Below are 7,353 nucleotides of genomic sequence, written 5' to 3'. Positions count from 1 at the left end.
GGTACGGGATGTGGACGAGATGCGTTGGAGGGCATCTTTAACCACATGGGAAGGGAAATTGCGGTCTCTAAAGAAGGAGGCCATCTGGTGTGTTCTATGGTGGAACTGGTCCTCCTGGGAGCAGATACGGCGGAGGCGGAGGAATTGGGAATACGAGATGGCATTTTTGCAAGAGATAGGGTGGGAAGAGGTGATATGAAGGCCTTTTGCCCAAAATGTTGATTTTGCTGCTCATCGGATGCTGCCTGAACTGCTGTGCTCTTCCAGCACAACTGATCCAGAATCTGGTTTCCAGCATCTGCAGTCATTGTTTTTACCTCTTTAGGTGCTGTTTAGCTAACTCACCTACTCAATTTAATCTCTCCCTCACCTCCGATACATAATCCAAGTGTTACATCTCCAACTTTAGTCCAGTCAATTTCTCTTCAATTAATTTCAAAGGGCTTCTCTCATCATGCCCAAATATTAACTCAAAGAGAGTAAACTGAGTAGGTCTGTTTGTGGCATCTCTAATGGCAAACAATACTAATATGATACCTTTACCCGTCATTCGGGTAATCCTGACAGTATGCTCTCAACATGGTCTTCAGAGTCTGATACCACCTTTCGAAAGGTCTCTGGGATTCAGGATAATACACACTTGATTTGAAATGCTGTAACTTAAGCTATCCATGACTTCCTCAAAAACCCAGCAGTAAAATTAGACCCTTAGTCTCAATGAATCTCTCTGGGTGAGGATCTAAAATTTGAATTTAAGCAACAAGTATATGTAGATTATTTAACCACAAAATGGTTTTTCAATTTAAAAGAATACTATAAAAATGGCTGAGAATAGTGATTGAACCCTGTGAACCTGTACTGCTGATTTGCAGAATTAAGCTAGAATTCTAAGATAAGAGGACAATAGAATTTTCATTAAATAAATACTGACACATTAATTGACCCTTCGAAATAACCTTGAACTCCTACCACGGCATGATAATTTCCATAAATAAGATTTCTTTTCCAAGGAATTACCATTGGATTAGCCTGTTGTAAATCATGTCACCATATTACAGTTGATTGGACTTTTCTTATAATTAAGAACTCTTTCCCAGGAATTATCATTGGATTAACTTGCTGTAGATCATGTCATCTTATTATATGTGATTAGTCTTTCTTGTAATTAAGGCTGTACTATTTATATGTTTTTTAAGAAATAATGTGTAATTTTCAAATGTAATTGCGCAACTTCACCACAGAACACAGAAGCTTTAACCTCTGTGTTGCTGGATAGAATTGTGTCAAGGTACCTTAATTCAATAAACTAATGACCCTTGCTTTTTGAACAGACCATATTTGTGCATTCTTTTGACCGATCTCGAACCAAGAGGCCTGTCTGAGGGGTTGTAGATCTTCATGGGTAGCCCATACCTCATGTAGAAAGCTACTAACTCCTCTACCACCCTTTTGCCTTAACCCTCCGTAATGGAATTGCCTCCATAAAAGTTCTCCGAATGCGGGGCTTGGCAACAAAGGTGCTGGTTTTGTTACTGCCCGTGGCTTACCTACCATTTGGCATGTAGGACACGTACGGCAAACATTAACCATATCCTTGTTCATTCCAGGCCAATAGAAATGTTTTTGTACCTTAGCCTGAGTCTTCTGTACATCTAGGTGACCTCCTACAGGTAGTTCATGTGCTACCCATAACACTTCCTGCCTGTATGCTACCGGCATCACAATCTGGGCACCTTTGCCCATTTCTCCTCTGCACTAACCTGCCATTGTCTCCATTTTTGTCTTAGAATTCTATTGTTCAGATAATAATCCTCAGGAATATTCTCTGCCTCCTTTTCAGAATACACATCAACATATATATCCTTTAGTGCCTCATCTTTCTGTTGCAAGTCCATTATTCTTTCAGGACTAAATAGTTCAGTCTGATCCTCTGCCCATTCAGGTTTTTCCTGCACCATTACGTTAAACAGGGTGTCAGCTAGCTGAACCACAACTCCTTCATCTTTCTGTTTAGTTTTTGCTTCGTGCTGTGATTTATGATAGTTTGATCTTGTTACTACACAGTCTGGGAAAATACCGAGGTATTTGTCTTTTAACTCCTCAGTTTCCTGGTCTTCCTTGGGCTTCTCCACAGCAAGGGGTGTCACTTCCACCTTGGATCCTGCTAAATTGCTCCCAAGAACAAACTGGATTCCTGGAATGGACACTCTGTCAATCACTCCCACTATTACTTTCCCAGTCTTGAGTTGGCACTCCAACCTGATCTTACATAGGGGAATGCTAAATTTCTGTCCAGCTTATCCCATAAATTACTACTCTCTCAGGTAACAGGTTAGAATGAGTGTGAATATGTCATCCCTTACTATTAGAGACTGCTTAGATGCTGTATCCCTCAAAATTGTAACTTCTTGCCCTTTGTCCCCTGTTCTTTCTGAGCAAACATTACCCACAGAGTGAATGTTTTATAGAGATCAGCCAATTTTTCAAATGAAATAAAGAAGGCTTCAACATCTTTCTCATCAACATGTGGCAGTGTTTTGACATATTTGTATATATATATAACTACCTTCTCTTTCAATCCCAGCCCCTGCCTAAGCCACGCACTCTCCTGCACCTCCTCGACTTTTCTTGGGGTCTCCATTACTACTTTCACTAATGCCACTGGCTTAGCTTCTTTTACCACATCTTTTCCCACAGTGCCTTTCTTTAACGATCAGCACTGTGGCTTTACGTGTCCCACTTTACCACAGTGGAAACACTTCAGGCTTTTCACCTCCTTTTCACCCTCTTGGGCTTCTTTTTAAACCTGTGGTAAACACTTACCAGGATTCTCTTTCTTTTGTAGTCTAGGTTCTGCCTTTCTCCCAACTTCTTTTGCTCACAAGATGAAATTCTTGCTGGAAGCTTGTCTTATGCACCGACATGTATTCATCTGCAAATTCTGCTGCCCTTCTCACTTCCTGAACTTTCTGTTCACCTGCGTGAATTCTTACCATCTCTGGAAGTGAGTTTTTAAACTCCTCCAGGAGAACAATCCCCCTGAGAGCCTCATAGGTGTTATTTATTTTTAAGGCCAGCACCCATCTATCAAAATGCCTAAGTTTAATTCTTTCATACTCAACATAAGCCTGACCTTGTTACTTCTTTATTTTCCTGAACCACTGTCTATACACTTCTAATACCAATTCATAAGCATGAAAGATAGCCCATTTGAACTCTTCATAATCTCTTGATCCCTTATCTGACAGCGCTGCAAATACCTCAGTAGCTCTGCCTACCAGTTTAGTCTGAACTAGCATTACCCACAAGTCCTCGGACCACTCTATCTGCTTAGCCAATTTTTCAAATGAAATAAAGAAGGTTTCAACATCTTTCTCATCAATATGTGGCAGTGTTTTGACATAGTTATATATATATATAACTACCTTCTCTTTCAATCTTCATCCTGTTAACTTGACTTTGTTGACTAAGTTGCAACTTCTCAAATTCAAGTTCTCTCTCTTTTTCTCTCTCCCTTTCCTCTCTCTCTCTTTCTCTTTGCTCAGCTATGAACCTTCTGTCCCTTCCTTTTTCCTTTCTCTCTCCCTCTCTCTTTCTCTCTCTCTCTCTTTCCTTTCTCTCTCTTTGTTTGATTAGATTAGATTAGATTAGATTACATTACAGTGTGGAAACAGGCCCTTCGGCCCAACAAGTCCACACCGACCCGTCGAAGCGCAACCCACCCATACCCCTACATTTACCCCTTACCTAACACTACGGGCAATTTAGCATGGCCAATTCACCTGACCTGCACATCTTTGGATTGTGGGAGGAAACCGGAGCACCCGGAGGAAACCCACGCAGACACGGGGAGAATGTGCAAACTCCACACAGTCAGTCGCCTGAGGCGGGAATTGAACCCGGGTCTTCTAACTCCATTTTGCCTTTTAACTCCATTTTGCTCAATTGTAATTTAAGTTTTTCTAACTCTACTGCACTTGTCTATTTCTCTGACACACCTAAGTGTTTGAGTAATTCCCTTACAATTTCAGCTTTACTTTTGTCCTTTGTTAAACTCAATTCTAACCTCTTTGCTAATTCTAAAAGTAAGGTATTTTTCTTTCCTTCTGAACTTTTTGGCAAATTTGAGAATCATCTTCAAACCCAGAACCTCTTTAGTAATTTTAAGAGCCATTTCACTCACTTTTAATTTAACTAACCACAAGTAACCAAAATTAAATACATTGTCTAACCTTCATTTTATTTAAAGATCTAGGACACTAACCAGCAAGTGTTTAAATCTGCTGGGCTTTGCTCGCGCCCAAATCTATTCAAATCTGTCCAAATCTCCGACAGGATTTGTCTAAATTTGTCTAAATCCCAGACGGGCCCACAACGGTTACAACACGAGGTAAACCCTTCTGCTAATTTAAACCAGACACACAGAAAAGCTCACCTCACCGCATAATCTGTTAAAGTGTGAGAGACAAAGAACTACCAAATCCCATGATTACCGGTGGTGACCAGCGGTGTTTTTCCTCCACAGTAGGAGCGGGAGCAGCAGCAGAGGTGACGGGAACCAGAGGGGCTAGACTAGATTAGATTACTTACAGTGTGGAAACAGGCCCTTCGGCCCAACAAGTCCACACCGACCCGCCGAAGCGCAACCCACCCAGACCCATTCCCCTACATTTATCTCTTCACCTAACACTGCGGGCAATTTAGCATGGCCAATTCACCTAACCTGCACATCTTTGGACTGTGGGAGGAAACCGGAGCACCCGGAGGAAACCCACGCAGATACGGGGAGAATGTGCAAACTCCACACAGACAGTCGCCTGAGACGGGAATTGAACCTGGGTCTCTGGTGCTGTGAGGCAGCAGTGCTAACCACTGTGCCACCGTGCTGCCCACTGGGCTGCCAGGAAGGAAAGTAAGTGACCATATATATTAGCAAGGCGGATAAACCCGAGGCACGGTTCATTTCTAAACTTTCTTTATTGAATATAAGTTTATTGCTTGATTTTATAGCAATTGAATTAAGCTTTCTTGTTTAGTATTGTGTGGGCATTCAGATAAGTGGGGTATGGATGCTAGGACAGTTGCTTGCTCCTCCTGCAAAATGTGGCAGGTGAGAGACATGACACATGTCTCCGCTGGCTACATCTGCAGGAAGTGCACCCAACTCCAGCTCCTTGAAAACCATGTTAGGGAATTGAAGCTGGAGCTGGATGAACTGCGGATCATTCAGGAGGCTGAGGAGGTAATTGAGAGGAGTTACCGGCAGTTGGTCACTCTTGAGGCTCAGGATAAGGATAGATGGGTTATAGTCAGGGGGAGGAAAGGGGACAGACAGTGCAGTGATCCCCTGTGGACATTCCCCTCAGCAATAAGTATATCGTTTTGGATACTGCTGGGGGGGGATGACCTACCAGAGGAAAGCCATAGTGGTCAGTTCTGTGCCACTGAGCCTGACACTGTGGCCCAGAAGGGAAGGGGGCAGAATAGAAAAGCGCTAGTGGTAGGAGACTCGATTGTTAGGAGAATTGACAGGAGATTTTGTGGTCAGATCAGGATTCCCGGAAGGTATGTTACCTCCCTGGTGTCAGGGTCTTGGACGTCTCCGATCGGGTGTATAAGATTCTGAAAGGGGAGGGCGAACAGCCAGAAATCGTGTTACATATTGGCACCAATGATATAGCCAGGAAAAGGATTGAAGATATAAAAAGTGATTTCAGGGAGCTAGGTTGGAAGCTGCAGAGCAGGACGAACAGAGTAGTGTTCTCAGGTTTACTACCGGTGCCACGAGATAGCGAGGCAAGGAACAGGGAATGGGCGCAGCTTAACACATGGCTGCTGAGCTGGTATAGGAGGGAGGGCTTCAGATATGTAGATAATTGGGATGCCTTCTGGGGAAGGCGGGACCTGTACATGAAGGACGGCTTGCACCTGAACTGGAAGGGGACCAATGTCCTGGGTGGAAGGTTTGCTCGAGTGGTTCAGGAGGGTTTAAACTAGTATGGCAGGGGGGTGGGAACCTGACCTATATACCGGTGGTGACAGTTGATGGGGATGAGGCAATAGCAAGAGGTAGCGCAGCCAGTGGGAAGGAATTTACTGGGAAAGAACCAAGGGATCGGTTAAAGTGTTTTTGCTTTAATGCAAGGAGTATCAGGAGTAAAAGTGATGAGCTTAGAGCATGGATCAGTACTTGGTACTATGACGTTGTGGCCATGGGTTTCTCAGGGGCAGGAATGATTGCTGGATATTCCAGGGTTGAGAACATTTAAAAAGAATAGGGAGGGGGGAAAAAGAGGAGGGGGTGTAGCACTACTAATCAGAGAGATTATCACAGCTACAGAAGTTACCACTGTCGAGGAGGGTCTGCCTACTGAGTCAGTATGGGTGGAAATTAGGAACAGTAAGGGAGCAGTCACCTCATTAGGGGTTTACTACAGGCTCCCCAATAGCAGCAGGGAGATTGAAGAAAGCATAGGTCGGCAGATTTTGGAAAAGTGTGAATGTAGTAGGGTTGTTGTAATGGGTGACTTTAACTTTCCCAATATTGATTGGAACATCTTTCGAGCAGATGGTTTGGAAGGAGCTGTTTTTGTAAGGTGTGTTCAGGAGGGTTTCCTAACTCAGTACTGAAAAATGTGTTGCTGGGAAAGCGCAGCAGGTCAGGCAGCATCAAAGGAGCAAGAGAATTGACGTTTCGGGCATAAGCCCTTCTTCAGGATTCCTGAAGAAGGGCTTATGCCCGAAATGTCGATTCTCCTGCTCCTTTGATGCTGCCTGACCTGCTGCGCTTTTCCAGCAACACACTTTTCAGTTGTGATTTCCACCATCTGCAGTCCTCACTTTCTCCTGCCTAACTCAATACTTTGACAGGCCGACGAGGGGAGAAGCCATTTTGGATTTGGTGCTCGGCAATGAGCCATGCCAGGTCATAGAGAAATAGAGTCATAGAGATGTACAGCATGGAAACAGACCCTTCCGTCCAACCTGTCCATGCCGATCAGATACCCAACTGAAACTAGTCCCACCTGCCAGCACCCAGCCCATCTGCAGTCATTGATTTTACCTATCTTCAATCCCTTCCTATTCATATACCCATCCAAATGCCTCTTAAATGTTGCAATTGTACCAGCCTCCACCACATCCTCTGGCAGCTCATTCCATACACGTACCACCCTCTGGGTGAAAAAGTTGCCCATTAGGTCTCTTTTATATCTTTCCCCTCTCACCCTAAACCTATGCCCTCTAGTTCTGGACTCCCCGACCCCAGGGAAAAGACTTTGTCTATTTATCCTATCTATGCCCCTTATAATTTTGTAAACCTCTATAAGGTCACCCCTCAGCCTCCGACGCTCC

Source organism: Chiloscyllium plagiosum, chromosome 1 (genome assembly GCF_004010195.1).
Source record: "Chiloscyllium plagiosum isolate BGI_BamShark_2017 chromosome 1, ASM401019v2, whole genome shotgun sequence".
In the NCBI taxonomy this organism is placed as follows: domain Eukaryota; kingdom Metazoa; phylum Chordata; class Chondrichthyes; order Orectolobiformes; family Hemiscylliidae; genus Chiloscyllium; species Chiloscyllium plagiosum.
This window is presented reverse-complemented; position numbering follows the sequence as displayed.